Source organism: Pteropus alecto, unplaced genomic scaffold (genome assembly GCF_000325575.1).
Source record: "Pteropus alecto unplaced genomic scaffold, ASM32557v1 scaffold106, whole genome shotgun sequence".
Classification (NCBI taxonomy): domain Eukaryota; kingdom Metazoa; phylum Chordata; class Mammalia; order Chiroptera; family Pteropodidae; genus Pteropus; species Pteropus alecto.
This window is the reverse complement of record NW_006442103.1, coordinates 5,904,558-5,916,882: the sequence shown is the minus strand read 5'-3', so window position 1 is coordinate 5,916,882 and position 12,325 is coordinate 5,904,558.

The following is a 12,325-nucleotide window of genomic DNA, read 5'->3' as shown; positions in this document are numbered from 1 at the left end:
CTTTCTTCCCTTCTTTTATTCACCACCCACTGCACTTCCCCCATCATTCCATCTGTCTCCTTCTCTAGCCTCAGCCTCATCGGCTCTGACAGTGTCATATATTTGTGTGGTAATGAGCTCAGAGCTGCACAAAATGGTGGCAACTCGGAGACTTCTTTCTGGCAGAGTTTAGCTGCTTCAATCAGTTTTCTTTCTACCATCCTATTTTAGCTCATGACATAAAATTCACTGTGTTTGCCAATCTGCCCTGCACCCTCTCAACTTGAAATCTATTTATTATTATATCTAAAGAATTGCCTAGGAAGGGAATATTCCTTGATGCATGTATAGAGCTGGGGCCTATTATAAAATAAATGGAACCAGTGGGGAAATTATTTTTGTTTCGGCTGTGTTAGAGATGCACGTTTGTGTTTTGTGTATCCTTTCAAGCTCAGCCTCCTTCTACGTTATAATTAATATTCCAGAGTCTTGATCGCAGTGTGTACCTGTCACAGGAAAACTGTGCCAGTCTTTCTTTTGATATTTTTTTGTTCACATGTCAAACACTGCTGTGCAGGCTTCCCAGAGGAATTCTATTTCAACTCCAAAAAGTTGTTAACATAAGGCTAAGCCTGTACGGTGACCTTATTATGACAGCTTGTTCAAAACTGCAAAAGACAAAGGACAGAAAAAAGTTTAGAAATTGTGTTTGTTACATACACACATGGTCTCTACAATATGCTAATGTTGGAAATGGTGGAGGCTACATTTCTAGAAGGAAAACAGAAGTAGTGAACTATTCCTGATTTCTTTCTGTCATTTCACCAGCTCTCCAGAATCCCTCGAAATCTGACTGTTAAAATGCAGGGATAGAACTCTTCAGATAAAATCCTGTGGCAACTACTGAGAAGGATCCTATAGAAATCTTTAATCATTTAATTCAAATTATTCAACCTCTTAGGTTATGCCAAGTGTTAGTATGGAATTCTTTCCACCTAAGAAGGTGAAAAAATGCTTACGTGATTCCATCTTGTGGAGTTCCTTGAAGTATTCAAGGGTAGGCAAAGAATATGTATACAGTGTAATCTTAAAATAAGAAAACAGAATCCAGAATAACATGAAAACATTTACTAAAAATATACATATTATATAAATGTTACTCAATGTAGTGGCAAATTAGAAGCAATCAAAATATCCAACAATGAGAAGATGATTATGTAAACTGTGGTATATTCATCTCATAGAATGTTATATGGTTGCTAAAAATAACATTAAAAAGAGTTTATAATACCACAAGGACACGACTATGACATAATGAAAAAGTAGGACTAAAAGTTGCATATAAAATATGATCACAATGTTATAAATAAAAGGCATAGAAGAAAAGGTTTCAGATGAACTACAAATACTTTGTCTTCTTTTGTCCCCTAATATTTCCAGTTATTGTTTAATGATTATACGTTTTTACAATGTAATATTATAAAATAATATTCAAATATTATAAAAACATATTTGAAGAGTAATTTGTCAAAAACTATTAATGGTGAAAATGCCTGTGTCCTACCACCCAGTAATTCCATTCTTAGGGATATGGCAGCAGAAAGAAATGTTCACACTTGTGTACAAGGACACAAGTACAAAAATGTTCATTGTTGCATCCACTAACAGCAAGAAACAAAGAATGAACTGTGTTTAAAAAACAAACAAACAAACAAACAAACAATAAAATTGAATGAACCAGAGCTGTATAGGTCAACATAGGTAAATCTCAGAAGCATAATGGTGACCAAAAAATAAAAAATAAAAAATCAAGTCAAAGAAAATACATATAGTATAACATCTTTATAAAGTTTAAAACATCTCAAGGAGGACTATACATTATTTATGTATGCTTATACCTGTAGTAACAGTGAACAATAAAAGAAATGCATGAATAGAATAGATACCACACCCAAAATAGTACAAAACCTCTAGGAGGAGGAGAGAGGAGAGATTTGCTTTGATATTTTCACAACACAAAATCTTAACCAAAATGTCTCTAGCACAGCACAGCAATTGCTACCCAAGCTGTTTTCATTGTGCTGGTTTGTCCTCTTTTTCCTCAACAGAGTATGGTATCACCTAGAACTGGGACGAGTATAGTGTCAAAGTCATTATGAGAACTTTTTAAAAAATCAGCAAACTTCTCTGAATATGAAGAGTAAAAGAATCCTGAAAAATTGCTTCCTTAGAAGGTGAGAAAGTAATTCTGGAAAGTCATAGTATATTTTCCAAGGGAAAGAAAATAGAAAAAACCAATAGCATAAAGATGAAAATAGAATGCCAAAGGCTATTTATTTTAAATATACAGAATATTACCAATAGTCAATAAAAAATGAATACAAATTGTCTTAGTTTCACTCCAAAACATGTCAATAAAAACTTGGCTGACTGAACATTATTATCTATCATCTAGATATGAAAATGTGAAAAACAGACTATAATGTTTTTTTGAATATAGAATCTTTCACGTTAATCTAGATTCTGACTTCTCAGGAATATCAGAAGTCTTCCCTGTGTCACATTTATATCTGTGCTTTCTAGTTTTATATTAACCAGAGAACATAAATAATAACTCATTGTTAAGAAAGTAACATACTTGTCATTATGTGGTAAAAAATATACATTCTTTAAAAAACTCTAAAATTGCAAATATGCTAATGTTTTTTGTTTCAAAGTTAATTTATAGCTGATGACTTCCAAGAACATAGCTCATCTGAATGAAAAAAATGACATACTAACATATTATGTTCATGGGTTTTTTGTTTTTTTGTTTTTTTTTGACTGGGTCCATAGGATACAGTGAACTGAAATCCCAGGATATGTATTGCTTTAATGAGATTCAAAATTTTATTTCTGGTCTTCTAGAGCATAATGGGTTAAATAGCAAAATGCTTCACATAATAATACTTAAAACCCTCTAGAGAAGTGGCATTAGGCAAATTTCAAGTACGATTAGCACTTAAAGTTCATAGACTGGGAAGATTTTAAAGATCTGTCTTTTATCAAATCTTTGCCCATAAATAGAAGGGGGTCTTACTTGCCTCATAGAGGACAAAGCAAAGAGAAGCTTCAATTAGGTAAAGAATACAGTAGCTACAGCTTGCTTCAGCAAGTTTTAAAGACTTTCTTTTCCTTTCCAACAAATAACCCCTAAAGTGTCATATTCTTGTTAGTTTCCCAAGCAAAAGCAAGAAATACCCTATTAAAAATGTTATAGCTGAGTAAACCAAGTCCCAAAGCACAATAAAAAATACAGCAAAAACAAACAAACAACAAAACACACACACACACACACACTAAGTTTCCACACTGTTACTTTATAAAATAAGTTTATTTTAGGTTATTTTCAGTCTTTCTTTAAAGTAAAAATTGGTTAGTGACCAGAATTGACCCAAATTGGGCTTCCAATCTTTCCCTGTTCAATCTTTCATGCTCATGGGTCTCCTTCTATAGAAAAGTCAGTTATTCTTCTAAAATCCAAGACTTACTTAGATTTTAAGGGTTTTTTGTTTCTAACCTGAGCAATAAAATTATTTTCCTGATGAAAATATGAATTTATTGTTCATAATAAGTTACCTAGCCCACCAGGCAAGATGGTGGACTAGGTAAACATTGTGCTTACCTCTTCTCACAACCACATCAAAATTACAAAGAGAGAACCTTAAAAGCAGCAAGAGAAAAGCCGTTAGTTATCCAAAGGGAAGCTCTCATAAGACTGTCAGCTGATTTCTCAACAGAAACTTTGTAAGTCAAAAGAGATTGCACGAAATATTCAAAATGATGAACAGCAAGGGCCTACAAACAAGATTACTTTACCCAGCAAAGCTATCATTTAGACTCAAAGGACAGATAAAGAGCTTACCAGACAAGAAAAGCCTAATGAAGTTCAGCACCACCAAGCCAGTGTTACAGAAAATGTTGGAGGGACTTATTTAAGAAGAAAAAGAAAAAAAGAAAAATAATAAAATGGCAATAACTACATATCTATCAACAATTAGTTTACAATTAAATGGATTAAATGCTCTAATCAAAAGACATAGGGTGGCTACATGGATAAGAAAACAAGCCCTTATATATGCTGCCTACAAGAGACTCACTTCAGATCTGAAAACACGCACAGACTGAAAATAAAGGGATTAAAAAAAGATGTTTCATGAAAATAGAAACAAATTTTAAAAACCTGGGGTATCAATACTAATATCAGACAAAATAGACTTTAAAACAAAGGCTATAATAAGAGACAAAGAAGAACCCAGTAATCTAGCTTCTGGGTATTTATGCAAACAACCCAAAACACTACTCTGAAGGGACATGTGTATCCATGATTTACTATAGTCAATATATGAAAGCAACATGTGTGTCCATCAATAGATATATGAATAAAGAAGTGGTACATATATACAATGGGATATTACTCAGCCATAAAAAAAAATTTACCATCTGCAACAACATGGATAGACCTAGAGGGTATTGTGCTGAGTAGAGTAAGTTAGACAGAGAAAGACAAATGCCATATGATTTCGCTTACATGTGAAATCTAAAAAACTAAAGAAAACAAAACAGAAACGAATTCATAGATACAGATAACATGTTGATGGTTATTAGATGGGAGGGTGTTTGGAGAGGTGGATGAAAAAAGGTGAAGGGATTAAGAAGTAAAAATTGGTAGTTACAAAATAGTTCACAGGGATAGAAAGTATAGCACAAGGAATACAGTCAATAATGTTGGAAAAACTACGTATGGTGTCAGATGGGTACTAGATTTATTGGGATGATCACTTTGTAAATCATATAATGTCTAATCACTATGTTGTATACCTGAAACTAATATAATATTGTATTCCAACTGTAATTAAAAATTTTTTTAAATTATTTAAAAATATTAAAAAATAGCTAAGACTTATTGAGCATAAAAAAGAAGCCAGCTCCATCACTTGCCAGCTACATACTGAGCCCATTTCCCATGCATAATCTGGGGGTGAGCATGATCTTTGCTGCCGAACCCCTCATGGGATTGTTATTAGAAACAAATGAGATAAATTATAGAAAAAAACCTCTGTAACCATATAACCCTATACAAATACATCTACTTTCATTACAAAATGTTTAATGATGCCTAAAAGATATGAATTTATTGTCTTTTAAATTCTCTCAGAATATCTCTTAATAGAGATTGTCATGTGGGAAAGATTCAACCCCTCAAAGTTAGCCTCCCAGGACCCTTCTAAATACTGGACTTTGTCAAAAAAACAGTGCATCAAATAACATAATTCTTTAATTAGAGAAAACCATCAATTGTAAAAAGCACCATTTATTTAAAAGATTTTCAGGTAATTTGCACATCAATAGAAGGCACACTTAATTTCAAAAGTGTAACAACATCTGCATCAAAGCCAGGAAAGAAATATCAGTACTGGGAGCTCTGCAGCAAAAATAGTGCCTAGAATAATACTTTGAATTTAGTTAATTTGTTGATATCTGACTGATGTTCAAGTATTGACAATTCAAATTACAGAAAACAGAAAAAAACTAGAAATATTGTCAAGTGCTGTATCTTTGAAAATATTACCAAAGCAAATTTTGATAAGACAAAATCAAGTTTATTCTTACCATGGTAAGGGAGGGCAAAGGTTTTAAATTTTGGCTTGACATGGGTCTTTCGATTTATAGGCTTGGTTAGGATTGATTGGGTAAGAATCAGGATAATGCTAGTCTAGTATTGATGGACATCAGCGAGGCAAAGATTTTCACCCAAGTTCAAGTATTTGGGAGTAAATATTCATTAGAAGCTAGCTATGGAGAGTTAAACAGTCTGATGTTCACTTAAATACTTTTTCCTGGAACAAACAAGAAAGTTATTTACAACTTTTATCTTCTTGGGCAAGAGTTTCCTGGAAACTAGAAGCAGTGAAATGCCAACTCACATTAATGTAGACAGTAAGCTGTTGGGTGTGGATGGTTTGGTTCTTGAGGTCCTTGTTGGCAATGGCCATGCAATTGAAAATTATTATCCAAATCTTTGAGATTAAAAATAGCCTCTATTAATAAGTACACTGGACAATGGACATAAGCTGGGATACTCCTGAGCAAAGCAGGTTGTATGGTTAACCTACCTGTGACAACAAGACTCCAAACTTTCCAGGTACCTAGTTCCATTCCTTCTCCACTCCAAACAAGGGAAGAACTGCATAACCTTCAGTAAAATGATTTGCTTCATAGATAAACTGCCTTTCTAGCCACACTGAAAACAAGACAAATCATTGACTTGCAGCACACTGAGGAGAGGACATAACAAAGTCCCATGTACCAGTCAGTTGTCGGGGACAGGAATTTCGAGATTCTGTTCTTTTTCCTTAGCTTTACATCTTACATAGCCCAAGAAGTATTGATAAAGGGAGGTCGGTTATGTCATTTACATACAACAGTCCCCTTCATCTGCAATTTTGCTTTCAGCGGTTTCAGTTGCTCATAGTCAAATGTGGTCTGAAAATGTTAAAATGAAAGAGTCCAGAAATAAGCAATTGATAAAAAATGAATTGTGCACTATGCTGAGTAGCATGATGAAATCTGTCGTCCTGCTCTGACCCGGGACATGAATCATCCCTTTGTCCAGAGTGTCCACACTGTGTAGGCTTACTGCCTGGTAGTCACTCAGTAGTCCTCTGGGTTATCAGGTCAACTGTGTGGTATCACAGCGCTTGTGTTCAGGTGACCCTTATTTTACTTAATAATGACCCCAAGGCAGAAGAGTACTGATGCTGGCAACTCGAATATGCTGAAGAGAAGCCGTATATTGCTTCAGGTGAAAAGGTGAGTTCAGTACAATAAGGTATTTGAGAGACAACATTCACATAACTTTTATTACAGTATATTGTTATAATTGTTCTATTTTATTATTATTGATTACTATTGTTAATCTCTTACTGTATCCAATTTATAAATCAAACCTTATTGTACGTATGTATGTACAGGAAAAAATAGTACATACAGGGTTTGATACTATCCCCCATAGATAAGGGGGGACTACTGTAATAGAATTTTCACATTTTTAGCTTATTTCTGATCAGGTCAGAAACAATACGATGTACTAGTTAAGAGCACAGACTAGCTAGACTGCATGGATTCACATTGTGGCTCTGCGACTTAACTGTTTGAATGTGGATGAGTTGTTTATGTAACCAGTGCCTGTTTCCTCATCTGTAATATGGAAATAATAGTAACTGTACAATAGGCTGTTACAAGGATAGGTTGAGCTAATAAGCATAACATAGTGTGAACAGTGCTCTAGCAAATGTTCCACAAACTACAGCCAGGGCCTACTGTCCATATTTGTAAAACTGGCAAGCTCAAAATAGTTTTCACATTTTCAAATAGTTGGGAGGGGGAAGTCAAAGCAAGGGTAACATTTTGCGACACGTGAAATTTTATGAAATAAAAATTCCAGTGTCCACCATAAAGTTGTATTGAGACGCAGACATGCTCACTCACTCTATTAGTCTATGGCTGCCTTTACATTTTAAAGGCATAGTTGAATTGTTACAACAGAGACCATCTGGCCTGAAATACCTAAAATATTTACTATCTGGCCCTTTACAGAAAAAATGCTTACTCCTGCTAGGTAAATACTGTCAGTGCCCCTCCCTGGCGTTTGTGTGCTTGTACTTCTACCTTCCTGGACTCCCTCTGGAGGAGTGTCCTGGAGCTATTAGAATTACATTGCTCGCCTGCAGACACAGAGGGCTGGAAATACCTGGCAGGTTACCGTTTGCTGATCCCACCAGGGCCCTCAGCCAATGACTGACTGGTATGGGATTGTGAAAGCAGCTCCCTTGCCCAAGTTGGAATGAATTCTGAGAGGTGATTTATTCTTCACAGATACTTTTATGCTATAGATACTTTTCTATTGGGGAACAGGTTTATCTTTCTACCTGCTACTTCAGTATTCTGCAATGCTGTGGCGATGGCAGGATTGAGTGTTTTCCAATGTCTCTATATTCCTCCTTTAAAAACAATTGGAAGAGGGTAAATGCTGATTTGGATACAATCTGAAAAAATTTCCATTGCTTAGAAAACAGGATGATACACTGTAAGGCCTCCTCTTCTAAGAGCAGTTGCTCAGAACATGCTGTTTGGCCATTCAATGGCCACGGTTGGGTGATCTAGAGATGAGTTTCTTCATATCTCCAGGTTGAGACACTCAGCAGTTTTTGACTATTATAAACCAGGCCCTATATGTTAACTGCTGAGACCACACTGAACTTAAGATGACCCAGGCTTTGAAAATTTCACACTTTTGTGAGGTCCTCACAGTGTCATAGTCCACTAGAGCAGGGACTAGATCTTCCATTACTTTTGAATTTTCTGAATGCCAAGCTCAGTAATGTGTTGAATACATACTTGTTAAATGTAATTGTACTTCATCATTCTCAAAAATCGAAATCTATCCAGCCACGGCAGCAGCCTAATTCCACGCATAACTCCTATAAAGAAATTTTTGACACATAACCTAACATTATATAATGTCACCAGGAAGGGGCTCAAGGCTGAGCTCTCAAAGTCCCGACTCCTTGCTCCTGCTCTATTAATAATTCTCGAGGTGACCCTGGACAATTCACTTCATTCTTTAAGCCTCGATTTCTTCAACTATAAAATAAAAAGTCCAGACTAGATTATTCATAATGTTTATTTCAGCTCCAAAATTCTGATTCCTCTGAACTATCCAATTACTTAGCAATGCTTGACTTTTCTGAATTAATAGACTTATTTCAGGACGCAATCCAATACTATTATAAAAATTGAACTGCAGAATTTTTAAACATGATAAACTTTATTTTTGAGGTGGAACCTATCTGTCCTATGATTTATTCTGTCTACAGTCTCAGGCTTGAAAATAATATTTCTCCAACATATCATTTAGTCTTTTATAAAAAAGGATTTGCAATAAGTTCAGAAAAATATTTTCTACTTATTTTCTGACTCATATTTCTAGACAGAACCAAGATGCAATCGATGCCATCTTTTTTCTATTCCAGCAAATGGCCTCATTTCATCACTTTGAGTTATTTTCTAGATTTAAAAATTTTTAACACTCAAGCTTATTACTTTTTTCTAACCACTCCACCTCTTTCTGAGGTCCCCAAACCTTAGTAGGAGTCTTCAGATTTGTAGGAAATTAAATCCAAAGTAGCTTCTGTTTCCAAAATAAATGTAAAACCTTGATACGGAAAGCAGGAATAATTTTTATTCATTATTTTGATGCAAATAATTTATTATTTGGTCGCTCAGACATAATTTTAGGTATACAGTTGAGCATTCACCTTGTTCCAACTTTTTAAAATCAGAAACTCAATTTTTATGTGATTCTAAAAATAAATTCAAGTATAGGAATTTTATACTCCTCACATCTCCCTTCCTTTTTCTCATCTCTGAAGCTGTGCCTCTTCCCAATGCCTGTCTCCAATGGCAAAGAAGAGAATTTTCTCACCAGTGGTATTGATCTCTATATAATTTATCCATTGTTTCGAAATTTATTGGACACTAGTACTTGGCCTGATGCTAGACAGTGAAAATATAAAGGAAGAAGACAGGGAAGGTTTCCCAGAAAATGTTAAATTGCATTTTGAAGAATGAGTGAAGTTATAAAAAGAAGATGGAGGCTTGAAGATGAGGAAACATAGTACATCAGGAGTCTGTAAGTGTCCTAGGAAGGCTGAAGCACAGGGTTCTCTATAAAACATAGCAAGACTAATCAAATATCAGTCGAATGTGTGTGATTTATCAATGTAACTATCACTGTTTCCTCTTCCCAAGGTGGTCCTACTACAAGATTATTAAGTCTCTGGTGAAAGAAAACAAATATATATTTTAAAATATTTCACCATCATCTATTTCTCTTTTTTTCTTTCTTTACAGTTTTTAATTTATCACCTAACTCCATCATTCAGCTCTCCTATTTCCTTGGGTCCTATTTCAGTTGTCACCGGGTAAGTAGGGGCCAACTGCAAACCAGGTTTGAGGTCGATTCTACATTAAAATTCTGGCATTCAGCATTTATGGATTTGGAAAGACTAAAAGCTAAGCTAAAGAGATGAAAAATTGGCTTCAAACCCAAATTCAATTCAGCAGGGTGTGTTGTGGAGTCCTGGGCTAGGAAATCCCTTAAGATCATCTTTAAAAGAAAATACACAAATTAAAATAAAAAGAATGACTTTACATCCTCTGTAAAGATAAAAAAGGAAACAGCACATTTGATACAAACAAAAGTGAAGGAAATAGCTAAAATTGCATTTTTAAAAACAGAGTACCTGGTTTACTCCCACCTCCATCCCCAAGAGGCCCTTAATAAGCCAGAAATAAACATATATGCAAGCAATAATCCCTCCGAAGACACCTGCATCTTAATAGCATTACCAATACGTGTTTGCATATATACTCACACACACATGCACACATGTACGCAGGCACATGTGCATAGGCACATGTGCACATACCCATATCCTTGCCCTTTAGTAGATGATCGAAGACCATGAAATGCAATCAAGTTCAAGGGCCAGTCTTGACTTAAGTAATCACTGGCAGTCAAACTAAACAGATCATTTATAATGATCTCTCACGTGAATGCAGAGGATGGTGGCGCCATCTTTTCTACTACATATGCTCAATAAAACCATGCCTCTATTCCTTCTTGTCACATTCCTAATTTCATTGCCTAATCGCATGAATCAGGAAACAATAGAAGGCAAAGTGAATGCAGCTTAATTGGTTCTAGACTTCAGTGAAATAGTTTCGGGACTATTTTGTTCTCCTTTTGCCAAGCTCCGAAGAGACCTTTTAAAAATTTAAAAATTTTTTTTTTATTTTTCAGTTACTATGACATACAACTATCATATTAGTTTCAGGAGTACAACATAGTGATTAGACATTATATAATTTACAAAGTGATCACCCTGGTAAATCTAGTACCCATTAGACACCATATGTGGTTATTACAATATTATTGACCATATTCCTATGCTATACTTTATATCCCTATGATTATTTTGCAACTGCCAATTTATACTTCTTAATCCTTCAACTTTTTTCATTCACCCCTTCAAACCCCCTCCCATCTGGCAACCATCAAATGTTCTCTGTATCTATGAGTTTGTTTCTGTTTTGTTCTTTTTTTTATTTTGTTTTTTAGATTTCACATATAAGTGAAATCATATGGCATTTGTCTTTCTCTGTCTAACTTACCCCATTCAGCACAATATTCTCTAGGTCCATCCATGTTGTTGCAGATGGCAAGATTTCATTCTTTTTTATGGCTGTATGGCTGTGTAATACCCCATTATATATATGTACCACCTCTTCTTTATACTTATATCTATTGATGGACATGCATGTTGCTTCTATATCTGCCAAGAATGTAAATAATGCTGCAATGAACATATGGATGTACACGTTCCTTCAAAGTAGTGTTTTGGGGTTTGTTTGATAAACACCCAGAAGCTGGATTACTGGGTCCTTTTTGTCTTTTGTTTTAAAGTCTATTTTGTCTAGTATAAGTATGGCTACCATAGCTTTTTTATTCCCCCATTTTCATGAAATATCTTTTGCATCTCTTTATTTTCATTCTGTGTGTTTTTTATCTGAAATGAGTCTTTTGTAGGCAGCATATATAAAGGCTTGTTTTCTTATCCATTCAGCCACCCTATATCTTTTGATTGGAGCATGTAATCTATTTACATGTAAAGTAATTGTTGATAGATATGTAGTTATTACCATTTTATTCTTCTTTTTTTTTTTCTTTTCTTCTTCTTAAAAAAGTCCCTTTAACATTTCTTGTAATATTAGTTTTGTGGTGATGAACTCCTTTAGCTTTTTCCTCTGGCCTGCAAAGTTTCTGTTGAAAAAATCAGCTGATGGTCTTATGAGAGCTCCCTTGTAGGTAACTAACTGCTTCTTCCTTGCTGTTTTTAAGATTCTCTCTTTATCTTTAATATTTGGCATTTTAATTATGTGTCTTGGTGTGGCCCTATTTGGGTTCATCTTGTTTGGGATTCTCTACACTTCCTGGGACAAGACTATTTTTTAGCCAGTAGAGAATGTTTGACCTTTCATTGGCATCACTTTGGTCATTTGAAGTTTATCCTGTAAAGATAGATATTCACATGCCAAGTCAGTCTCTTGCCAGCATGATTTTTTACAAATCTGAAAACAAAGAAAAGATGATCATTCTTGTACTGGTGTCAAAAACCAAGTCTCAGCATGAGGATCCTGAAGGGGGTCCAGAAAAGCTCAGGGAGGTCAGAACAGGTTTCTT